This window comes from Hylobates moloch, unplaced genomic scaffold (genome assembly GCF_009828535.3).
Source record: "Hylobates moloch isolate HMO894 unplaced genomic scaffold, HMol_V3 SCAFFOLD_16, whole genome shotgun sequence".
NCBI lineage: Eukaryota > Metazoa > Chordata > Mammalia > Primates > Hylobatidae > Hylobates > Hylobates moloch.
Window position 1 is genome coordinate 29,389,037 of NW_026652291.1, and position 26,905 is coordinate 29,415,941.

General features: G+C 41.6%; 1 protein-coding gene and 1 pseudogene across 2 annotated transcripts in view; both read right to left on the reverse strand.

The window, feature by feature from the left end:
* Positions 1-26,905, reverse strand: part of IFT43 (intraflagellar transport 43) — a 96,054-nt gene that overhangs the window by 60,541 nt on the left and 8,608 nt on the right. The window lies entirely within an intron of this gene.
* LOC116456165 (ubiquitin-conjugating enzyme E2 L3-like) lies at positions 6,557-7,025 on the reverse strand (annotated as a pseudogene).

A 26,905-nucleotide genomic window follows, 5' to 3' on the forward strand; every position in this document is an offset into this window, starting at 1 on the left:
GGAACCTCCGCCTCCTGGGTTCAAGCGATTCTCCTGCCTTAGCTTCCCGAGTAGCTGGGATTATAGGCGCGCACCACCACGCACAGCTAATTTTTGTATTTTTAGTAGAGACAGGGTTTCACCATGTTGGCCACGCTGGTCTCAAACTCCTGACCTCAAGTGATCCACCCACCTGGGCCTCCCAAAGTGCTGGGATTACAGGCGTGAGCCACCACGCCCAACCAACATTTGTGTTTAAACACCACAATGGATGAGGGTAAGGTCACCTACACCAATCAATATTCAGCCTACCTTTTGAATAAAAATACAGTAACCTTTCTAATTTACTATGAAAATCTGGGTTCCTTCATACCCTCCTGGTGAGTCATAAATTGGCACCATGTGTCTGGAGGGCTATTTGGTGATGTTTAGTGAAAGCCTTAAAAATGCTCATACCTTTTAACCTAGCAATTCTAATCCCAGAAATTGATCCCAAGGAAAAAATCAGAGAGGAATATAATGTTATTTTTGAATAGTGAATAGCTAGAAACAACCAAAATTGCTAGCAATAAGGAATTAAATGGTAAAATACACATGAAAATACTATGCAAATAACAAAAAGCCATGTTATTAAAAAAACCCAATGATATAAGAAAGTTCGATACATTTTAATTTTCAAAAACATGTTACCAAACAGTAAGTATATGCTTTTGATGCATTTTTTGAAATGATTATCAACATATACCATCTAGTGTTAATGAGTTATATGTACATGACTGACAGGGGACTCCATTATAGGCAATTTTAATTTTCCTTTTCTCTTCTGCTTTTTATAAACTGAAAAGTAATAAAATAAAGATATAAGAGTGAGACTTACTTAGAAGACATAAACTAAATTGGTGGGTGGATTAAAAATCTACTCAAGAGGCCTACACCAACCCCTGCCACTGCTGCCAGGGACCAAGTACAGTGTCTAAGAGGCTTGGGGATTGACTTGCCTCCACCCCCCACTACCACTAGCACCCATGTATGCCATCTAGGGGCCTGAGGATAGGCTGACCCCACCCACCACCACCACTGCCAGCACACACATGACCCAGGGGCATAGGATGGATCCACCCTGCCCACCACCACTAGTGCACATTTTCTGGGGTCTAAAGGACCGTTTGCCCTGTCTGCCACCCATGCATACTCTGGGGGCCTGGGAATAGGCCTACCCTGCCTGCCACCAGTGTCTATGTATGTCTCCCAAAAGCCCGATGGCCAGTCTACCCAGCTTGCAGCCACCACCCACCCACATGCACTACCTGGGGACTGGCTCACCTGGCCCACCACTGCCACCCCTGGCACCTGAGCAAGGCATTGGAGGCCTAAGGACTGACCTGCCCAGATCCGCCATCACCAGAACCCATGTACACCACCTGGGGGGCCCAGGGACTAGCATACCTGGCTTGCCACCACTACCACTGGTGCCTAAGGACCAGCCCACTTGGTATCCCCATTTGCAGTGAAGCCTTGTCACAGCCTCCAATAACAACTATAGCCTAAGCCACTAAAGAACCCATGGATACCCACTGATGCTGATTACAGCTGAAGATATATAAAAACTACATCACTGCACCAACCCAAAATCAAAGCCAAAGCACCCTACCCAACCAACACTATAGATACATCTATAGGAAAGTCTTTTCCTATGGAAGTCAATCCATAAGACTGGAAGATGCAACTATTACACCAGATACACAGATATCATTGTAAGAACACAAGAAACATGAAAAAGCAAGGAAACATAACACCTTTAAAGGAACACAATAATTCTCCAGTAACAGATCCCAATGAAAAGAAAATCCATGAAATGGATGAAAAAGAATTCAAAACAATGATATTAAAGAAACTCAGTGAGATATGAGAGAACACAGACAAAGAGTACAAAGAAGGCCAGGTGCGGTGGCTCACGCCTATAATCTCAGCACTTTGGGAGGCCAAGACGGGCAGATCACAAGGTCAGGAGATAGAGACCATCCTGGCCAACATGGTGAAACCCCATCTCTACTAAAAATACAAAAATTAGCTGGGCGTGGTGGTGCATGCCTATAATCCTAGCTACTTGGGAGGCTGAGGCAGGAGAATCGCTTGAACCAGGAAGTCAGAGGCTGCAGTGAGCTGAGATTGCGCCACTGTACTCCAGCCTGGAAACAGGGTGAGATTCCATCTCAAAAAAAAAAAAAAAAAAAAGAGTACAAAGAAATCAGAAAAATGATTCATGATCTGAATGGGAAAGTCAATAAAGAGATAGACATCATAAAAAAGAACCAAATAGAAATCCTGGAACTGAAGAAGTCAATGAAAGAAAGAAAAAATACAATCAAGAGCTTTGACAATAAACTAGATCAAGCAGGAGAAAAAGAATTTCAGAACTTGAGGACAGGTCTTTCGAAATAACTCAGTTAGACAAAAAAGAAAAAAGAATAAAGAAAGCCTACTTGACATAGGCAACACCATAAAGAAAACAAGTATTAAAATTTTTGAAGTCTCAGAAGAAGAGATGGGCAAAGGTATTGAAAACCTATTAATGCAATAATAGCTGAAAACTTCCCAAGTCTTGAAAGGGATATAGATATTCAGATACAGGAAGCTTGAAAGTCTCAAAATAGATTCACCTCAGAAAGATCTTCTCCGAGGCATATTATAATCAAAATGTCAAGTCAAAGACAAATATAAAATTCAAAAAAACAACAGGAGGAAAGTGTCAAGTCACATATAAGGGAATTCCCAGCAGAAACCTTACGGGCCAGGAGAGTTTGGGATGATATATTCAAAGTGCTGAAAGGAAAAAAAAAATGGCAGCTATGATTACTATACCCAGCAAAGCTATTATTCAAAAATGAAGGCGAAATAAAGTCCTTCCCAGATAAGCAAAAACAGAGTGAATTCATCACCACTGACCAGCCCTTCAATAAATTATTAAGGGAGTCCTACATCTGGAAGTGAAAGAACAATATATACCATCATGAAAACACAAGACAGTGTAAAACTCACTAATAGAACAGATACACAAATGGGAAAGAGAAAGAATTCAAACATTACCACTTCAGAAAACCATCAAACTGCAATGACAAAAATTAAGAGAGGAAGTAAGGAACAAAGGATATATAAAACAACCAGAAAACAATTAATAAAATGGCAGAAATAAGTCCTTAGCCATCAATAATAACCTTAAATGTAAATGGATTAAACTCCTCACTAAACTGGCTGGCTGAATTAAAAAGCATCACTATTTGCTGCCTATAAGAAACTTACTTCACTTATAAAGACACACATAGACTAAAAGTGAAGGGATGGAAAAAAAATTCTTGCAAATAAGAACCAAAAGCAAGCAGGAGAAGCTATACTTACATGAGATAACACAGATTTTAAGTCAAAAACTGTAAAGAAGGTCATTCTATAATGATAAGGGGATCAATATAACAATTCTAAATATATATGTACCCAACACTGGAGCCTCCAGATAATAAAAAGCAAATATTATTAGATCTAAATAGACTCCAATACAATAATAGTTGATGACTTCAACACCCAACTTTCAGCAATGGAGAGATCATCTAGACAGAAAACCAATAAAGAAAACCGGGAATTTAAACTGCACTTTAAACCAAATGAAACTAACAGACATTTACTAAACATTTCATCTAATAGCCACAGAACACACATTCTTCTCATCAGCACATGGAACATTCTCCAGAATAGACCATATGTTAGGCCACAAAACAAATGTCAAGAAATTTTTAAAAACCAAAATCATATCAAGTATCTTTCAGATGACAATGGAATAAAACTAGAAAACAATAATGAGGAATTATGGAAACTGTACAAATACACAGAAATTAAACACGCTCCTGAACAACCACTGGATCAATGAAGAAATTAAGAAGAAAATTAAAAAATTTCTTGAAACAAATGAAAACAGAAACACAACATACAAAAACCTACGGGATACAGCAAAAGCAGAGCCAAGAGGGAAGTATAGCAATGAATACCTACATCAAAAAAAAAGGAAAGGTTCTGAATGAACAAGCTAACAACACACCTCAGGGAACTAGAAATGCAGGAACCAGCCAAACCCCAAATCACTAGAAGGAAAGAAATAATAAAGATCGGAGCAGAACTAAACAAAATAGAGACTTAAAAAAATACAAATGATCAATGAAACATTGGGCAAAAAGAACAAAGATGGAGGCATCACACTATTTGACTTCAAAATATATAATACTACAAAGCTATAGTAACCAAAACAGCATAATATTGGTATAAAAACAAATATATCAATGGAAGAGAATAGAAAACCAAGGAATAAATCCATGTATTTCTAGCCAAACGATTTTTGAAAAAGACACCAAGAACATATTAGGGAAAGAATAGTCTCCTCAATAAGTGGTGCTGGGAAAATCGGATTTCCATACACAGAAGAATGAAACCAGACCCCATATCTCTCACCATATACAAAAATCAAATCAAAATGGATTAAAGATTTAAAACTAAGACCTGACACTATAAAAACTACTAAAAGAAACATTCTGTACAGCAAAGGAAACAATTCACACAGTGTAAGGATAAACTATAGGAGAAGATATCTGCAAACTATCCAACAAGAAACGAGCATGCAGAATATGCAAGAAACTCAAACAATTCAATAGCAAAAACCCCAAAAAAGTCCCATTAAAAAGCAGGCAAAGGATCTGAAAAGAATCTCAAAAGATGACACACAAATGGCCAAGTATATGAAAAAATGTTCTACATCACTTATCATCAGAGAGATGCAAATCCAAAACCACACTGAGATATCATCTTACCCTAGTTAAAATGGCTCCTTTGAGCCTGGCCTGAGCTGTCACTTTACTAATGGATATCAAATGGTTAATAGTGTTCCCTAAGAGTCTAAAAACCAAAATGATCAGCTTTATCTTGTTTAACCACAAACCCAAGGAAGCCATGGCTATTGAGTGAAAATCCTTTCTGCCTAGAGGTAACACAAAGCCACATTTCCTCTCATTTTCTTCCCATTATAAAATGGTACCAGCAGCTCCAAAACAAAGTGATCACCAGCTAAAAGTCACTCCTCCAAAGCCAATACAGTTTAACACCTACTTCTAAAATCAAAGGATTTTTTTCACTAATAACTGAAGCCATTAGGAGTTGATATAGTATAAAAACTGTATAAGCTACTTTTCATTTCCTCCACCCAAACATTGAGATCACTCAGAAAAGTAAAAATTGCAAAGAAATCCCCTGAGCAAAATGAGTCAGGAGCTGTGGTAGTTAGCTTGCTTCCCACTGGCGAACCTCAGGAGAGAGCACTGAAGCAAAGGGGAGAGTAGGAGGGACAGGCAGGCTTAGCTCTCTGCAAAGTAGGCTTGGGCATTTAGAGGGAGATGCCTATCTCCTGAGGGAAAGTCCTTACATACATGATTTAGTTCTCTGAGTCCAAGGATTAGCAATATTTTTGTAAACACCCCCTACTATGAGTCTTGTTATGGGTACACACAAATACCCTGTCTGGATGAGACGGACTTAATTAATAACTATTATCAAGTTATATGCTCTTCCCCAGAAATCAACCTTGTTACCTATGTGGGCAACTCGGCACTGGTCCCATGTGCACTGGGTGCAATAGAAAAAGTAGAAGATGTCATCCCTGTCCCAAATGTTCCATGAGGCCAAGAAGACGCAGAGTTCAGTGTATCAGGCCTGTACGAAATCCACGTAATTGGAAGTCAGGCTTAATCTGAAACCCAAGAGGGCACATGGAAGTGAGAAGTAGGCGTCAGTGATAGAGATACAGAATTGTTCCAGGAAGAGGCTGCATCCAGGCTCCAAAGGTGAAGCTGAAGAAGAATCCCTCAGCCATGGGGCAGTTCCACCAAAATTTGCAGTTTTCTTGCCATCTTGGTGGTTTTCACTGGGGCATTATTAAGGCTGCTCTGATAAGCATGCATAAGGCTTACAATATATGTCTAAAAGCTAAACAGAATTGTACACACTCAGGAAGTGGTGAGGAGGAGAGGTCAAGGAAGATTTATGGGCAAAGTGGGGCTTGTCCCGGATTGGAAATGTAAAGAAAAAAGCATTCCAGAAGCAACTAGATCCAAGGGTGTAGTGATACTGGGGATGGTACATAACTCTCCTGCAGCAAAATTTTGTTACTTGACCATTATATTTTAAGGGTCCCCGGGAAACGTCTTTGGGAGTTTGAGCCCCTCAGCATTCATTACTCTACAATGCAGGCCTTAAGTGGAAGCTGATGCAACTTGATCATAATGTGGCAGTTTGAAATTAAGTACAAACAATCTGAAATGTAAGCAGATGACTGGCTTGTAACAATGATTTTTTTTAGAACATCTTAAATTTTGAATCCTTTCTTTATAGGTTACCTAGACTACTTTGGACTAAGAAAACTATGGAAAATTAGTAAGTGCCACAAGCGAATGCCAGGTGGTAGCACGTGTCAATTTTCCACAGAGTCCTGAATGCACTGCTTGGGGTCTCTGCTCATACTTGCTGGAATCAACTGCAGTAGCTTTTAGTCCATGGGTCGCTTTTCCTCATATTTATTTGTAAACTCTTTAGCATTCTTATAGAATTTTTTACAGTCCTTAGAGTACTCTTCAGCTAGGTCAGCCCGAAATGGGTGCTCGGGCTGGGGGTTGTTCACGAGTGCTATGACAGCCTGGATTACTTGGTCAGTTTTGGTTGCTGGCTTCCAGTTTTCAGCACTAATTACTTGCAGACAGACTTGCTCCTTTTTGTCACTGTTTGGGTGATAAATCTTTGTTTTGTTTTAACTGTGGTCTTCAGTGGTTTAAATGGGTATTCTGCTGGAAATCTGATCTCCATTCTGAAGGCCCCCTTATCATATGGAGGGTTGTCAGGAACAATTAGCCTTGCCAAGTCAAGAAATCAGCTTCCTCAAACCTGGATGTTACGAAGTTTTTCATTCCACATTTGCGGATTTCTTCAAGCTCCTTCATCAGCCTTCTGCTGGCTTCCATTTTGGATTTGGTGCTGCTCCTTTCCCCAGCAATATGATTTTAAAGGTCTAGTTGGTTTCTTTTGCATAGGCAGTCCAGTCCCTGAATACTTAGCTGCTCTCCCTAAGAGGTATCATGACACCTAGACACCTAGTTACCCCCATTTCAAAAAACGGCGTCTCCCCAGGGCAATCTGAAACACAGGACACACACCTAGGCCAGCCACTGCTGTTGCTCCTTTTATGACCAGCTGCCAGGACTGCTGGCCTTCCCTTCCCGGAGGTGACAGATCAGATGCTAGGGAACCTACGGGGGTGTGAACGCCCTCACCAGCTCAACTGTCAAAGCTCCAGTCCCTGCCTGGACTGATGAGAAATTAAAGCCCTTTATTCACAGATCTTTCCATTTGGACCAGGGGTCCTTCCCACAGAGCAGAGGAAGACACAAATGCATGATTTATTTTGTTTTTCAAATGTTATGAGTCTGAGTTCTCTACCTAATGGCCTACTCATTTACAGGAAAAAGAATTTACTCCTGCTCCATCATTGAAGCTAAAAACTTAATCTTCAGGCAGGCTAAGACAGTCGTGGCATTTTTTTCCTAAAGCCCATCAACTCAAGAGTCCTCCTTGACCAAGCACTTAGGAAGAGTTGGCATTTTGGAAGAACCCATTTTCTATCCCTGTGTTAAGGAGAAGAGGAAGAAACTACATAGAAGAGAAGGATTAGAGCTCAAACAAACTTAAAAGCCAGAAAGAAGAAGAGGCCTGATCCTAGAATTCAAAAGTCCTGGTTTATTCTTTAAATTACTCTCCTGAAATTCAGACGCACAGCCCCAAGACAACAGCTGGACAAATGATTTCCAATTTTGGCTGACTTAACTGCCAGGTAACATTCCCTAAACTTGTTTTAAAAAAAGAAAGAGTCTTAAAATATGTAACACCAAGAGGGACAGAAATAGGAACAAGTGACGGTAGTCCTTAGGCAGTGCATCTCTCGTGTTCTCTCTTAAAAGCTGGAGTCACGTCTCCGAGTGTGGGAAATGAGCACAGCCTGCTGGGGCTGCCGCCTGATGGACGGAGGGGGCAGGACCCTGCATAGCTCCTGAAAAGCAGCAAAAATGTGTTCTCTCCAAAAATAAACAGGGGGCAGGAATGACTGCGAGTAAAGAGTTGGAAGCACGTGACTGGCGGTTGCAGTCCTGAAATACCAGCTTTCTACAAAAAGGAGCCTGTGAGAGGCAGAGAGCGGGAATTTCAGGAAATGGCCTCTTTATATGGTCTCATCCGAATGGGCTAAGATTCAATAACTGGAATTACCATGTCAGAGGGAGTCTTTAGGGCCAGACTTGTTTCTGATCTTTATATGGTTCCCCCAGATTCTTAAGATGCCAAAACAGAAAAGATGCTGCAGTGCCAAAAAAGGAGCCTTCTGAGTTTAGAAACTTCTCACACACTCTCAGAAGTCCTGGAGAAACTCCACCCTAACCCCAAAATATGAATCAGGCCAAGAGTTCTAAGTTCAAACTGCAACCTGTTTCAAAAAGCCAGTCCAAATACATGCATAAATTCCAACAGAAAGACATTTAGTTAAGCAAGATCAATTGCAAACTTCACACATATCCATCTTCCAGCTTCTAGGGGCAACGCAGCTCCCACATTCAATCTTAGATTACTGACTAAAAACAAACTTCCCTTTCTTTCTCCAGCAATCTTAGAGAAGATCCAAGAAAGTTGTTCTTTATATGCTTGGCGAGTGAAAAGACTGATAGTAATATGGTATGTGCATACGCTTCAGGGCTGGCATCTACTCCTGCAATCTGTCCTCCACACACAATTCCAGCTCTCCCAGTTTCTTCCTCCTGCCTCAACCCTGGGTCTGACAACTAATCCCTCAGAGAACTGAGTTTCTCCGTAGTAGATTTAAGGTCATGAAAGGTAATGGATCACTCAATCTTATAACTGAAGTCCTGTGAATAAACATAGCTCTCTCAAGCTGAAATGGACATATCAAAATGCAAAGTCTATTTTATGTATAAGAAAGAAAGCTGACCATCAGTGAGTGCTAAGGCCATTAGGTACAAGACTGACTGGTGGGCAACTGGGCATTTTCACAATGCCAAAGAATCAACCCATATATTACATGTTAGTTGCAGGGGAGAAAAACATTCCTTAACAATGGAGATAACTATCACTATCCTAACTCAGTGATCAAACTTAGCAGCATTAACAGTGGGACATAATGTGCTACTACTTGAAACACATGACACCACTCAGGAAAACTTCCTGCCTAAACCATTCAAGTGGAATCTAATCAAGCCTTCCAATCTGATTTCCAGCTTACTGGAAATCAGGTGAGAAAGTATTAAGTAAAATGACACTTGGAAGAATCAAACAAACCCAGGATGTGGGAAACTCTGGTAGAAGAACTGGCCTGATCTCTTCAAAAGTGTCAATGTCGTTAAAAAGACAGGGATGGGCCAGGTGCAGTGGCTCATGCCTGTAATCCCAACACTTTGGGAAGCTGAGGCAGAAGGATCACTTGAGGCCAGAAGTTCAAGACCAGCCTGGGCAACAAAGTGAGACCCCCCCCAACTCTACCAATAATAGTAATTAGCTGGGTGTGGTGGTGTGCAGCTATAATACCAGCTACTCAGGAGGCTAAGGTGAGAAGATCGCTTGAGCCCATGAGGTTGAGGCTACACTGAGCTATGATCACACCACTGCACTCCAGCCTGGGCAACAGAGTGAGACCCTGTCATTAAAAAAAAAAAAAAAAAAAGTAGAAGTGAGGGAGTTAGGGGACTATTCTAAATTAAAAGAGACTTAAAAGAAATAAATCTAATTGTGTGATTCTTGATTGGATTCTGGTGTGAACAAAAGAGCTATAAAAATACTTTGAAGACAACAGTGGAAAATAAATTTGGAGTAGGTAATAGATGGTGTTAGGAAATTATTCATACTGTTTGGTGTAGACTTGTGGCTTTCTAGGAAAATATCTTTTTTTTTAAGATATATGCTGAAGTATCTAAGTAACATGTTATGATGCCTATAATTTGCTTTGAAATAATTCAAGCAAAAAATTATGTATAAAACATATATTCTATTTTTAAATATTTTATAAATTATAATTTAAGAAAATATGGCAAAATGGTAGTAACAGTTGAATCTAGTTGATGCATATATGTTGTTCATTGTACTAATTTTTTCTACTTTTCTGGATGTTTCTAATTTTAATGAAAAGTTAAAACAATAAAGAAACTAGATGCATAAAGTTTAGGTTTAACAAAAAAGAAAAAAGGCAGGGATGGTGTGGAGGAGGGTACCAGCATGGAGGTTGTTCCTTGATGCATGTGCTCAGTGAAAAACAATGGGACATTCTCCACCTAATGGTTGGTAATTCCTAACATGCTGGGGACCAGAAAACTACTCTACACCCAAAACACGGGGTCTCAAGATCCCTGCCATGACTAGAGGTGACGGAGGAAGGTGCTTTTAGATAAAAGTGCCTCCCTGCCCACCCCAGCCTCCTGTGGAATATATTTTAATTGTGTATACCTGAAACTGGGGAAGAAAACAATGTGGTAGAAGAACACTAGAGGCCGGGCAGGGTAGCTCACTCCTGCAATCCCAGCCTTTGGGAGGCCGAGGAGGATCACCTGAGGTCAGGAGTTCAAGACCAGCCTAGCCAACATGGCGAAACACTGTCTCTACTAAAAATACAAAAATTGGCCAGGCATGGTGGCGTGTACCTGTAGTCCCAGCACTCCAGAGGCTGAGGCATGAGAATCGCTGGTACCCAGGAGGCGGAGGTTGCAGTGAGCTGAGATTGCACCACTGCACTCCAGCCTGGGTGACACAGCAAGAGTCTGTCTCCAAAAAAAAAAAAAAAAAAAAAAACAAACCACTAGATGAGACACCAACTAATCTGGCTTCTGGCTTCTAGTCCTTGCTCTGCCACAGACTAGGTCCACAACCCTGGGTTTTTCTTCATGGTAGAAGTGATTCCTCCCACTTCCAAAATTCTGTAATTCTATGGATGTATGAATTGCGGCAAATTGAATTCAGGTACCTAGGAAGAAGGTACCTAGGAGGAAGGTACCTAAGCAAAACAGATGTAAATGGCAACACCAAACACTTACCCATTTAAGCTGAAATGAAGGAGACAGAGACAAAAATAGAGAGAACACAGGCTACAGAGAGAAATGAGAATATGTAAGCATAAGGACTTGACTGTTGGTGAATAAGCCAAGCTAGGTAATTAGAAATAATATATTAACGAATTCAAAGCTAATGATAAAATAATAATATCCAATGTCTATTTCACCATACGTGAAAGCTTTAGGAGGATTATTTGCTGAATCTTGTGATATGATGAAGTGGGTATTACTACGTACTGTGATGTTATGTAGTGATGAGGAAACTAGACTTAGAGATTAACTCAGCTAAAAATCATACTATTTGTAAATAACAGGGCAAGGATTCAAACCCAGGTGTGTCTGATACCTGAGCTTTGCAATGAAGCAGATGATACATGATTGCCTAGCAGCTACTTGCATGCCAGCTAGAACGGGCTTGAAAGAACAGAACCGCCATAGAAAACAACCAATCTGGGCTGAAACAAAGTGGCCAACAATCCAGATTGATAATACAAATATAAGACCCGACAAGGGCAAACTGAAAGGACCATCTCTTTCATTTATTTCCCGGGCTCAAGGTAAGATGTACCTGTCAATGATACAAATATGTTCAATAAGATAGGAGGTCCAGAATATAACATGGTCTAATCCTTACCCCTTTAATGAGGCAGTCAAGGATTAGATTGAGGGAAGCGTTAAGGGCAAAGTCAGAATTAAAAAGTGATGCCAAAATTACATTAATAACAGCTTGAACACTGCCAAGCTGTGTTAGGCTGCATTCAGTATAAATCTTTGCACTTGGAAAATAGCTGTGTCTTTACTGCATGCTACAAGATATTTTCCTCATACCAACAGTGGAGTAGCTTTGAAGAAGGAGGGACGGAATCAAGGAGGACATGTGATTTTGCCACAAGGAAGCAAAGGGATAAAGCTATTTAAAGGTGGGGAGAGGGAGGAAAGGAAGAGGGAGCAGGAAGGAGGGACAGTCCTGGGTTCAAATTCTAGAAATGTCTCTTTCCAGCTGGGCAGCCTTGGGCTCATCATATCTCCACTGAGCCTCCTTTTCCTCACGTGTAAAATGAGAATGATCATGAGTCCCTTGCAGGTCTACTGTAGACACTGGAGAAAATCCCTGGCATAGAGTAGACTCCTAATAAATAGTGATAACAGTGGCTATTATATTATTTTCAGAAATAATAATAATAGTAATAAAATGCAGACTTCAGAAGAGAAATCCTTAATGCTTAGGGTTGAGGCAATGGAAGTTTCTGGTGGCCAGGTGTTATAGGGCCTTTTACTTGGGGGAGGCCTTGCACATATTTCATTCTAGGGATCCAATTATCTATTCCAGCTTCCCTGAAGAGAGAGATATCCTTGAAAGCTGCCCAAATCAAGAAGAGGAAACCACAGTTCTGTAGCTCACTGAGACATAATGTGATGCTCAGGACAGCCACAGTGTTTGGCAAATGCTCTATTGGTGTCGCACTTCTCAAATATTCACACATAACCTATAATAAAAAGAGCCATATCCCACAGCTCAATACAGAGTCATCAAACTGCCCAATTTAAGTGACTCATGAGATAGGGCTGCCAGTAATTTGTTGAAGAGGCTGATCCAAAGAGAACAGATTTCAGCCCTGAAAACCATTCTTCAAATTCACCCTGGACTTTCCCACCTTCGATGGCATCTTCTTAATCTCAATTACATCCTTTTGGGTCATCCTAAATCAGCTCTCCCTTCTTCCTCTTCTTGGATCTATATACCTTTCAGGCACTTATAAAGACAAGCCCCATTTCCCCATACTTTCTGCCATTCAGCCAACATAAACATTCTTTTCAACATTCATCATAAATCAAAACCTATACATTTCTGTCATTCTCTTAACTCCTTTCCGTTTATTAAAATCAACCCAGCATGTGTGTAGCCAGAAATGTGCATAATATTGAAGGTGTAAACTCCCAATACTCTAAGAAGCAACCCCTCCTGGCACATGACTTAGTGACTTTGTATAAGCACAGTCTAGACTTGCTACCTCAACCAAAGCCAGGATGGAATGACTTGGAGCAAGCTGAGAGCAGTAGAAGCAAGCTGTAACCTTGATGCTTTAGGAAACCTGATCTCTCACAAGACTCCTCAAGGGTGATAATGGAAAAGAAGTGAGAGAAGCATTAACCCATGGGCTGGCAGCCCCCATCATGTGAGACCTAGAGAGAAATGCCCGGCTTCATTCCCCACTCTGTGTCACACAGTGGTGAGACCAGGGACACTGCAGGTTTCACACTGCAGTTCTTAATCTTGCCTTAGTTGTGGGAGCCCAAGGAGAAGACACTATAAGTACAGAGCAAGATCATGGCTAGCAAATTAGTACACATTTCACCATCCCTACTATATACCATTTGAAAAGTGGCCCCAGCACAGGCACAGTGGCTCACACCTGTAATCCCAACATTTTGGAAGGCCAGAGCAGGAGGATTGCTTGAGCTCAGGAGTTCAAGACCAGCCTGGGCAACAAAGTGAGACCCCATCTCTACAAAAAATAGAAAAAATTAACCAGGCATGGTGGCACATGTCTTTAGTCCCAGCTACTCAGGAGGCTGCTCTAGGAGGATTGCTTGAACCTAGGAGATCAAGGCTCCAGTGAGCCATGATCCCACCATTGCACTCCAGCCTAGGCAACAGAGTGAGACTCTGTCTCAAAAAAAAAAAAAATAAATAAAGTGTCCCCAGTAATCCTAAAAAATATTTTTTAAACTTCTAGAACTGTTTCCCAAACTTCTGGATTTCATAAACTGTTAATATTTCAAAAAGGAAATTTCTGTTTGTGTGGATCGGCAGTACAGCTTAACAGCTTTTAATTTTTTTTTTTTTTTTTTTTTGAGACGGAGTCTCGCTCTTTCACCCAGGCTGGAGTGCGGTGGCGCGATCTCTGCTCACTGCAAGCTCCGCCTCCCGGGTTCACGCCATTCTCCTGCCTCAGCCTCTCCGAGTAGCTGGGACTACAGGCGCCCGCCACTACGCCCGGCTAATTTTTTGTATTTTTAGTAGAGACGGGGTTTCACCATGGTCTCGATCTCCTGACCTCGTGATCCGCCCGCCTCGGCCTCCCAAAGTGCTGGGATTACAAGCGTGAGCCACCGCGCCCGGCTTTAATTTTGTTAAGAACATTTTTTTTAACCATTTCTTCTCTCCATCATTTCATTAAAGAATGGACCTTTCTAATCTCCCCAAATTAGAAAGGACACAAACCAGGATAAGAAATGGTCCTTTAAATGGAATAAATTTAGCTTACAAAAAACTTACTACATTGTTCTTGGATTTCTCCTATCAGTAAAAACTTCCTTATGCATACACCAGTGTTAAAACATGCTACAGTCTCTGTTTCAGCTTATCAGTCTAAGCCCCAGGTTAATTTCTCAGGTTCTTTTCCCACCCTTTCTCAAATGAGCAAGGCTGAAGGCCAGCTCCTCTACCACCCCAACTGACAATGGCCTAACATGAAAGGCAGGACCTAGGAACAGTCACTTAATCCATAAATTTTACTACTCAGCTTGAGGCTGCACCGAAAGACCCTCCCCACTCCCGCCCTTGAAAACAGCACCCTGCCAACCTCTCAAACTCTAGAGGCCTTTTTAGATTAACCTTTCCTCGTGCTCAGCACAGCATCTGCATGGATGAACACTTGTATTCTGGTGACTTAGCTCTGGTCGCTGGGCCTCTTTCATACCCATGTTTCTGGTCATTACTTCCAAGTTGCACCACTAATGTCAGAACACTTTCTGTCTCGATAGCTAATATATCAGAACATCCCTGTCACTAGTCCCAAGGGAAAATGGACACAATCTGTCTCTGCAACAATCGCTCTCATTCTTTTCTCACCAATAATATCACCTGAAAAAAAAAAAAAGCATATGTTGAAACAGTCCAAAAGCAATTGGCACATAATGGGAAGGTAGTATGTATTCAACTAATTGTCACACAGATAATTATAACTTTGGATAAAACATATAAAACCACTATTAGAAGATACTGGAGAGGAAACAAAAGCAGGCAGAAACTGAAGGAGATTTTATCCTTGAAAGAAAAGAACTGGAATGGTAAACATCCATGCTCAAATAGATTCTCTGAGTGTAAATGCACTCAGTCTGCACAGCAATTGGGTAGCTGGAACTCCAGCAGAAAGCTGCAATTTTATTGGCTTTAAGAACAAAGCTTGGGGCTGCTAGAGTGGCTAGAAATAGGGGGAAATCCTGAGAAGAAGGGAGCCCCCAAATACGTACACAAATTTCTCTAAAATTCTTAGTCAATACCTGAATTGTACACGCATAAAGGAGACTCCAAGAAACCCAGTGAAAAGCAACTGCTGAAAGGATAATAAAAAGCTGAGCAGAGATGAAATTTCATTGCAAGGGAGGCAGAGTTTGGAGCTTGAGTTCCACAAAGTTAGAGGTGCTTTGGGTCTTTCACCGAAATCCCAGAAGGGCCATCTTAGGAGTAAAGACCATGTCCCAGGACTATGGGATTTGTTCTAGGACCAAGGGCAAAACCAAAATAGACCCAACCTAACACAATCCAAAACCAAGTTCCCACAAGTTTAAGGTGATCCACAAATAGTTTAACTGCCTACTAAAACAAAAATAAACACTTTTCAGAGGAAGGTAATTCCAGAGTTACTGTAATTTTTCATCTACAATGTCTTATGTACAAACAAAAATTACTAGACATATGAAGAAGTGGGAAAATGTGACCCACAGTCAGAAGAAAAAGTAGACAATAAAAACTGACCCCAAGATGACCCAGATGTTAGAATTAACAGACAAGAACTTTAAAGGAGCTATATAAGGAGTTTACAAGCAGCTATACATTCAAGGACTTATGGGAAAAAATGGCCATAATGAATGAACAGATGGGAAATCTAGGAGAGAAACAGAAGCTATGTAGGAAAAAACAGATGGGGAAAAATAAATGGAAATTTCTAATTTAAAAGTAAAATACCTAAAATGAAAAAAATCAGTTGGGCTTAACAGCAGTTTGAACACAACAGTAAAAATCATCAGTGAACTTAAAGACAGACCAATAGAAAATACCCAATCTGAAGGACAAAAGGACAAAAGATGGGAAAAAAAATTAATAAGGCTTCAGAACAAAAAACATAGAACAAACTTATGGAACAATATCAAGCAGTCTAACATTTATGCAACTAGAGTCCCAGGCACAAAGAGAGAGAAAATAGGGCAGTATAGATATTTGAAGAAGTAATCGCCTAAGACTTTCCAAATTTGGGGTGACAAATATCAACTGTGAGATCTGCAAACCTTAGCAAATCCTAAACAGAAAAAAATCAAAGAAAATGACACACAGTCACATCATAGTCAAAGTGCTAAAAAGCAAAGATAAAGACAAAATCTGTAAAGCAGCCAGAGGGAGGAGAAAAGACTTACATACAGAACAATCAGGGGAAAAATGGCCAGAGGACAAAGGTATGCAATTTTTAAAGTGCTGAAAGAAAAAAAAAACTCTCAATCTGGAATTCCACATCAATATAAAATATCCTTCAAAATGAGGATGAAATGAAAACATTTTCACATTTCAGATAAACTAAATAGAGAAGTTGTTCTTGGCAAATCTGTACTACCAGAAATGCTAAGGGAAGTTCTTCAGGCTAAAGAGAAATGACACCCCCAGATGGAAACTTGGATCTATTGGAAGAAACGAAGAACAACAAAAAAGGCAGAATATCTCTCAGTGACAACGGTTTAAAGTAAAATGACAAACTGGGCTGGGGGTGGTGGCTCACGCCTGTAATCCCAGCACTTTGGGAGGCCAAGGCAGGTGGATCACTTGAGGTCAGGAGTTTGAGACCAGCCTGGCCAACATGGTGAAATCCTGTCCGTACTAAAAATGTGAAAAGTAGCCGGGTGGGTGGCGGGTGCCTCTAATCCCTGCTACTGGGAGGCTGAGGCAGGAGAATTGCTTGAACTGGGAGGCAGAGGTTGCAGTGAGCCAAGATCACGCCACTGCACTCCAGCCTGGGCAACAGAGTGAGACTCTATCTCAAAAACGAAACAAAACAAAAACCCGACAAACTGTATTGCAGAGTTCTTAATATAAATAGTTTTAAAATATATGCTATTAATACCACAAAGGACTGGGGGGACAAATGGACTTCATGGCTGCAAGGGTCTCACATTTTATATGAAGTGGTATAATTTTTTTTTTTTTTTTTGAAGCAGAGTCTCGCTCTGTAGCCCAGGCTGGAGTGCAGTGGCACGATCTTGGCTCACTGTAACCTCTGCCTCCTGGGTCTCAGTTCAAGCAATTCTCCTGCCTCAGCCTCCCAAGTAGCTGGGATTACAGGCATATGTCACCATGCCCAACTAATTTTTGTATTTTTAGTAGAGACGGGGTTTCACTATGTTGGCCAGGCTGGTCCTGAACTCCTGACCTCTTGATCCACCCGCCTCGGCCTCCCAAAGTGCTGGGATTACAGGAGAGAGCCACCAAACCCGGCCACGGTATAATATTAACTCTATGTAACCAGTGATAAGGATGCATATTTTAAATCCTAGAGCAATCACCAAAAAAAAGTATAAAAAACTATACCTAAAAGCCAATGGAGGAATTAAAATGGAACATAAAAGCAATGGGCTAAACACAGTGACATAACTCTCTATTATACTGAGTAAAGGCATGTGACCAGAAATGTTTCAGTCTATCACCAATGACATTCAACATTAGTCAGTACCCTTTTCCTGTAAAGCATCATTATTTAAAGAATATTTTACTATCATTCTGCTCCTTTTCAGTAATTATTGACATGTCACATAATAAAAAGAAATCTAGCCTAGCTAATGATTTCAATGAAGCTTTCTGATCACAACCTTATAGTTTCTAAGCAGATTAGATATTCTATATTCACAGCACACTCTCTCCATCTCCTTGCCTCTCCTAAATCCTGGCTTCCCCCACGGACTTCGTTGCTCTCGCAGCTCTTTCAAGTAGAGTCTGCTCATTCTTTAAAACCCTGCAAACCCAAGTCCCAAGACAATACTCCTGTTTCACTCCCCAAAGTTCCTCTAAACCATTACTCTTCCAAATTATTATGAAACACTTCTTTCAAAACTCATACCATTCAGCTATACCACCTCTCTCCTTCATTCCTGTCACTAACAATGCCCTGAGCACACACTGACCAAAAATTTGGGCATTTGGCTCCCTCTCCACAACTATTCTCATTATTCTAAGCAAAGTCAGTGTTCACATGAACAGTTCTAATGTTTAGCCTTGTGGTTCCCAGACCCTTTAAATGCCAATGGCCTTGTTGCTACTTTTTGAAACTCCAGTCATAACTGCAACTGCTCCATCTCTGAAATATCCAGTCCCCTCCTTCCCTCCTTATCTAACAACTTCCTTCTTGGTGTCACTTCTTTCCCTATCAACCTAGCTCATTCCGAAGGTCGATGACATCATGCCACCCCCCTTATCTTTTTACCACACGTCCCCTTGCTATGGCTGGAATGTCCCCTCCAAAACTTGGGTTGAAATTTAATTGCCATTGTAACAGTATTAAGATGTGAGATTATTATTTTATTTTTTGAGACAGAGTTTCGCCCTTGTTGCCCAAGCTGGAGTGCAATGGCACCATCTTGGCTCACTGTAACCTCTGCCTCCCAGGTTCAAGCAATTTTCCTGTCTCAGCCTCCTGAGTAGCTGGGATTACAGGCCTGCACCACCACGCCCAGCTAATTTCATATTTTTAGTAGAGATGGGGTTTCACCATGTTGGTCAGGCTGGTCTCGAACTCCTGACCTCAGGTGATCCGCCCACCTTGGCCTCCCAAAGTGCTGGGATAAAAGGCATGAGCCACCATGTCCGGCCAAGATGTGGGATTTTTAAGAGGTGGTGAAGCCATGAGAGCTTCTGCCCTCATGAATGGATTAATGCCATTATCACTAGAGTGGGTCCCTTATAGAAGGACAAGTTCAGTCCCCTTTTGACTCTCCCTCTCATATGCCGTCTTGCCCTTCCACCTTCTGCCATGGGATTACTCAGCACAAAGGCCCTCAGCAGATGCCAGCACATTGATCTTGGACTTCCCAGCTTTCAGAAGTGCGAGAAAATAAATGTCTGTTGTTCATAAATTACCCACTCTGTGGCATTCTGTTAGAGCAGCATAAAACAGACCAAGACACCCCCTAAAGCCTGGATCAAGCCAACTACCTGCTTCCACTGTGTCAAGATCCAGCCTGCTCAGGGGTGTTGGAGAAACTTGCACAACCATGCAAATTAAGGCTTAACAAACTCATGCTCTGCCTTCCCTCAGCAGGGTCCTACCTGGTCTCCCTGCTTCCAGTCTCACCTACCTCAAATCTATATCGCATGCCCGCATGGGCCCCTGGAAGTTACAGAGAATTCTAGATAGTGAGGGGAAGCTAGGTTCCAATCAGGAGGCATTTCTATGTAAGTATTTCTGGTAAATTGCCTAACAAGGTCTCTGAAGAAAGGCATCTGAACATCAAAGACTCCAGTAACTCGGCTATGATTTTTTTTCAATTATAAGTATTTGCTTTTATACCTGATTTTGAATCTATAATTTTGAATTGTTTTTCTTAAAGAAGGCCTCCAAATTGCATAAGCTTCAGGACTCACAAAACCTGGATCCATCCCCATCCAATTGTTGCCAAAGTGTTCTTTCTAAGATGCAAATCCAATCATACTGAAAATGTGTTTGCACTTGGAGATAATGAAGGGTCTATGTGTCAAAAAAGGAATCGGGAGTTCATGCTATAAGTTCTTCATAGAGACCCTAGAATATATGCCGATGACTCCCACATCTGTTATCACTAGTTTCCAACTTTCTCTCTTAAGCTCCATACCACATTTTCAACTTGGCAGACCTCTTTGAAAATCCTGAAGGCAACTCAAATTCAGCATGTCCCAAATTGAAATAATTATCCTTTCTTGTTCACCAACTGCTAAGACTCTTAAATTCTCAGTCTCAAAAACGTCATTATCCATTCAGTCTTTTCAGCTACAAGTGGGCTCAACTCCAGACTCTCCTTCTCTCCCACTTCCAACAGCCAATCTGTTACCACATCCTATCTGCCTGCCCTCAAACAGGTCTCTTGTCACTGAACTCTCCTCTTTAGATCCCTCCGCCAGGTTTTTGTTTATTGTTTCCCAAAGTAAGGCACATATGCCACTGGTGAAATGCCTGGAAAAGGTAAATAGATGAACCTTTTTAAAAATAGCCAGTTATGGCCGCGCACAGTGGCCCATGCCTGTAGTCCCAGCACTTTGGGAGGCCGAGGTGGGAGGATCATGAGGTCAGGAGATTGAGACTGTCCTGGTGAACATGGTGAAACCCCGTCTCTACTAAAAATACAAAAAAAAAAATTAGCTGGGCGTGGTGGCAGGCGCCTGTAGTCCCAGCTACTCAGGAGGCTGAGGCAGAAGAATGGCATGAACCCGGGAGGTGGGGCTTGTGGTGAGCCGAGATCGCGCCACTGCACTCCAGCTTGGGCGACAGAGCGAGACTCCGTCTCAAAAAAAAAAAAAAAAAAAAGCCAGTTATGTATGTTATGTATACTAAGAAAAATATAAATGCCACAAATGATCATTTCATTGAAAACATTTTTTAAAAATAAATGCATTTAAGTATAAAAGGAAAGTTGATTTAAAGAGAAAAGTTAATAATGTGAGTGGTATGTATTGTAACTGTAAAAATGTAAAACTGTTAAAATGATGGGGAAATGCCTGAAACTTGGGAACGCTGCCCTGGTTGATGCCTTCATCACCTCTCAGAAGGACTGCTCCAACCGCCTCCCAGCGATCTCCCTGCCAACAAGCTCTCCCACTCTACCCTCCAGTGTAGCTGCCAGATTCACTTTCTAGAAAACAAAGTCGGCAACGTCATTCTTTGCTTTAAAATCTTTGTGGGCTCCCTACAACATGGAAAACAAACTTCTTTCTCCACTTGGAATGCCAGGCCTATATTCCCAATACATTAAATGGTTTTACCGTGCCCTAAAAACCCCCAGCCCCTGTGCAATGGCATGCCTTAGAACAGGCTTTGCAGGCCGCCAGAAATGGCTTTTTGCCCTCCTTGCTCATTAGCAAATTCCTACTCGTTCATGTCAACCCACTTCAAGAGCTGCCTCTTTTAGAAAGCCTTCCCTAACTCCTAGGCAGGGTGAGGTGATCCTTCTGGGTTCCTGATCTCAGATACTACTTCAGAATTATAATTTTTAGTCTAGGTGTGTGGTTCCCCAATTAGAATACGAAGTTTTCTTGTTCATTTTGTATCAGAAAGTGTATATTAAATGTAGGATAAATAAGTGAATGAATAAAATTCTACTTATAAATATGTATATAAAAAATATAAATGCGCCAGGTGTGATGGCTCACGCCTGTAATCCTAACACTTTGGGAGCCCGAGGTAGGAGGATCACTTAACGCCAGGAGTTTGAGACCAGCCTGGGCAACACAGTGAGATTGTGTCTCTACAAAAAATTTAAAAAAACAACAACATATATATATATGTGAATATATATACATATACATATAAATGAATGAATGGGCATAGCAAAATGGAGTATGGGGGTTGGAGTTCTTCATTATCACTGGTTAAGAGGACAAAAAGAGATGCAGGAAAAAGAGAAATAGTAGAGATAAAACAGAGGAAGTTCAATAAGAGAGAGGAAAAAAATAGAAAGAGATGTCGGAACCAGGCATAGTGGCTCACGCCTATAATCCTAGAGCTTTGGGAGGCCAAGGTGGGAGGACTGCTTGAAGCCAGGAGTTCAAGATCATCCTGAGCAACATAGCATGACCTTGTCTCTACCAAAAATAAAAACAAATTAGCTTGGTGTGGTGGTGCATGCCTATAGTTCCAGCTACTCGGCAGGCTGAGGGGGAGGATTGCTTGAGCCCCAGAGTACATGTCATAGCCTAGTCACTGAATTCTTTCAACAAGGATTTACTGAGACTTCACTCAGTGTGTACTGTGCCAGGCACACATGGCCCCCTCTCTGACTGCTCCCCGAAATTGCAGGGACCCCTACTGCTAAATCCAATAGGACCTGCTCAGGCCTTCCCTTCCTGGACCCTCTCGGCAGCATCAAACACTGCTGACCCCTCAGTCCATCATGACACTCTCACTTATCTCGGCTTCTGGACACCACAGGTGCTTGGTTTCTCCTCTCCTCCCTGGCCACCACTCCTCAATTTCTTTCAGTAAGCTATTTTTTGGCTGTGTGTTTCCTGAACATGAGTGGTCCTCAGCTTCTGTCTGTTCCTCCACTTCCGTCAGAAGCCTTCTCCTCTTACTCTAAAACCCTCTCTTAAGAGTGTTGGGCTTCCATTTAGCACCTCAATGCTAAGAACTTCCAAATCTCCAGCTCTAGCCTACAGCCTGGTATACACAAGTCCCACACATCAAAGCCTCTTGGGCATTTCCTGCAGGTTGAATACATCATCCCCCACTCCTCACACCTGAGGATTCATTTAACCAGCACTTACTGAGGACCTACAAAGTGCCAGTCTCCAGGGAGGAGAACAGCCATTTCTGCAGCTTGCAAGTGGTCAGAGAGATGAAACTAAATAAGGACACAAACATATGATTACAAACTGTGATTGAAGTGATAAGGAAAATGTGAAAAAAGAAACAAGGGCATATAATAAAGTGACCTCACTTAAATCAACTACAATAGCTGACAGGTGTGAAATGAGGCTGGCCATGCAGAGAAGACCCAGATGACACACGGCTAAGTTAAGGATTTGGGGTTGTTGTTTCTTGTTTTTTTTTTTTTTATCTTAAGTGCAATGAGTATCCATTAAAGGGTTTGACTATGAAATGACTGATATACATTTTTACAAGACCACTCCAGCTAAATTGCAGGACAGTGGGAATATAAGAGGAGGGACCAGTTATGAGGCAACCACTGAAGCCCAGGTGGGATGATAGTGGCTGAAATCACTCCTCTAATTCCCCCCCAACCCCCGCCCCCAAACAAACACTTTTATTTTCTAATAGAATTCTATTCACTGCCGTAGATCCTGACAAGTCTCTGCTCTGGGCACTTTGCCTAAATAGAAGTCAGTTCTCATTACAACAAAGGTATCATTCCCATGAAAAGTTTCACATACCAAAAAAAGATTTCTGAACACAGCCAGTGGTCTATTTACTCCAAAAAGGAGTCAAACCAAATTCCAACATTACAATAGAATCTGAAATCCTCGAGCACACCTCGGAGATTTTTCTTGACCAGCAAACACAAATGCATAGAGGAAGGTACAGTGGTTGCACTGAAGATGCAGCAATAAAAGACAAGGCTAAAAATACTGAAAGCTCACTGTTCAGCTCTCATAACATTACCAATTATTTCAGCGTCATATTAGAAATGTTGACCTCATATGGGTCATTTGTGAAAAGGCAAAGGGGCTGGTTTTCAAACACTTGGTCCATTTATCAAGGAAGGCAAAAGGGGCTGGTTTCAAATACAGAGTCACTTACGACCACCCCTCTATCACCTGTATGGTCAACTGCTCCACTAACAAATCCACCACGCCATGCTCTCTCTCGTCTCCAGAACTTGGCTCACACTCTTCCCTTTACCTGGAATATTCTTCCCCCTCTTCTCTTGGCTAATTTCTACTCATCCTTCAAGTCTCTCAGCTCAAACCTGATTTCTTCCTGGACCACCTTTTTGGATATCCCTGAGAATAAAATGGGCTCAACGTGTTTACTCTCACATCTTCTGTAATCACCTCCACCTGACACTTCTCTGCAAGCCCCTAAGTCAAAGTTCTAGAAGGCAAGGAGCATGTCTGGTTAATCATTGTATTCCAAGTTCAAAGCACAATACCTGGCACACAGAAAGCTCCCAATCAAGTTGCATAAATGAATGAATATTTCCTTTTTTCCAAGGTAACTGAGGTCACCAAGGTCACTCCTGCCCTCTTCATTTTCTACTCATCTGCCCCCAGAACAACAAAATGATATAAGTCTGCAGTTAAGGATTATTCTTCGGAAAGACTGTCAACCTTCAGACAGAGAGTTGCATTTTGTTGACGGAAAGGTGTTGGTAAACAATTGGCCAATGGCATAGACAGAAATGCTACTACGAGAGACACATAAAATGGGTCTCAAGTGGCACAGAGAATTCTTACTGAAAGGATTCCTCACCCAAATGTTTCTTTGCCATAAGGGCCAGTTGTTAGTCTATGAAATATGAATAACTCTGTATCTTGGACAGAACTGATATTTAGAATAAATTGATAATACATTCTAATTCTCGTGTGATACAGATAAGGACAATAATAGTTAGCAGGTGTGGGGCACTGCTCTAAGAGCTTTATATATTTTATTTAACCCTCTAACAACCCAATGAGATAGACACTACTATCACCTCCATTCAACAGATGGGGAAACTGGCTTAGAGTAGTTAAGTAACACACCCGGGATATACACCTAGCAACTGGCAGAGCTGAGATTAAAGACAAAACGATCATCTTTTCTACTTCTCAGATTACACAGAAAATGACAACAAGAGAGGACTTACAGTGCACTGGGCTAAGCTCTTGACACATATTTCTCACTTAACCCTCCCCATAGGTGAGGAGGAGAATCTTAAAGTGCTCTTTGAGCACCAACTTGCACTCTGGGTCTCACAGAAGCCAGCAAGAAAGCATGTTTTCCTGGGGCACTTGAAGAGCCTTTGACAAAGCCAGAGCCAGTGCTGGCGGAGAATCTCAAGATGCTGATTTCCAATTGCAGGCTCTACCCTGAGATGACATTCCCTCCCACACAGCGGCCGGCCCCAGGGATGGGTCAGCGATGCACATCTGCACACCCCAAGGGAGAGTTCAAAACCAAAGCATGCCAAGCATGACATAAATATGAAGTGTGGAAAACACATTCCTTATGAACAACTCCATATCAAATTCCCTGCATCCCTCTTCGGCAACGTTATCAGAAGCATCATTCAATCCAGCCGATTGGAGAGCGGCTATGAAAAACGCTGGAAAATGTGACCAATCAGGAGAGTTATTTTTGTGAGAAAGAAGAAAAATGTCACCAAAAAGGGTCAGCAGATAACCCTACTGGGCTGAAAATAACTGCCTGGCTGGCAGACCAGTAAGGGGACAGGCGGAGGGCGAGAGACGTAATGCAAAGTGCCAAGGGAGCTCCGGCCGAGTGAGGCTGCTGGGGGATGAGGAAATTGGCCTAATTTGGGAACATGAGCCCAGCAGCATTTCTCAGATTCCTGCGAGGGAATCTGGCTAACTTTCAGTTCTGCGTCCTCGGAGGAACACCAAGGGGATGGGGGGAGAGAAAGGGAACAGCTGTGACTCCAACACTTCTCTAGACCACTGAACAAATAAGGGTGATCAAGTGAGAACTTACTCCCATTCCAAAAGGACCCTGAGGGAATGACCCTAAGTCTCTCTGCCCTCTCCAAAATCCTCTTCTCTACTGGGAGGTCTGTGCTTCTTCCCATCTAGCAGGTAGGAGAGGTTAGGCACTTGAGTCAGAAAGACTCAACTAGAGTCACAGATTAGCTGAATGCTTCTGACAAGTTACCCAGACTCTCAAAGTCTCCATGTCCTCACAAATACAACGTGATGATAAGGGTACCTACTTCAAGAGCTACCATAAGGATCAACTAGGACACTGCATGTAATGAACAGATAGCTAGCAACTGTTCCAATGTAAGCTATGATGATGATTATTAAAAGGACAATCTGCTAAATAAAAGCTAAGCCAAAAAGAGGTCTAGATCCCAGCAAGAAATGCTCATCCAAAAGAAGAGCTAGCCCTGGAGAGGTTTTGCCAAAGATTGCTTTTGCCCAAACTCAGTAGAAGGTAACTTTTCGGTAGAAAGCGTCTGGGTCTGTCCTTAAAAGAGTTCTGTGAGGACACAATCATTTGAATCAATAGAAGGTCAAGGCTCAGGCAGAGAAATCTGGTTTAACTCTCAGACTCATCCTCCCTAGAGAAAGTTATACATCACAGACATGTAGACACTCATCATAGAACTATCTTCCAGCAAAATCCTCAATACCTATAATTCCAACCTGAACTGCTAGCTGAACCATGCTTCTAGTGATCCAAGACTGATTTGCAACAGGTACACCCCATCCCCCGCCCAAAAAATGTAGAGTCATAAGCTTTCTTAGTACTTACCATTTCTCCTTGGTTTTCTGTGTGCCGGATACCGTGCTAAGTACTTTACATGCATTACCTCATTTGATCTTCACAACAACCCTAAAGAAGTAGACACAACTCCAATCTACTCCAAACTAGTAAAATTACACAAAGAGTTCATCTTTCTGGTAAATTTTAAAATTAGACAGTTAAGTGATTTGAAATGTATCGAATGGCCAAGCAAATAAGAAGACTTTTCCTCTTCTCAGAGCAGGAAGAAGAGTTTAATTACCTGGACTGAACCACAGGCATTCTACCGGCACCACGTCCTAAGTGGTTATGGAGACAATCAGAAGGAAAAGAGCAAGAAGAGAGTTCACACAGGCCACTCAATCAGATATCCTGGAACTTAGGGCATACAATTTTTTTTCACTCAACTCCAAAATAAAAACTGGAGAAGAATGTAAATTTTTTTTAAGCTAAAATAATTTTCTTTTCATACCCAGGGCTACAAAAAAAAAAAGGCCTTTCTATAATTTCTATTTATTTTAAATTGACATGTCATTTTTGAACGCCTACTCAAGAGCCATTCTCCTCACCTCCCTTACCAAGAAACCC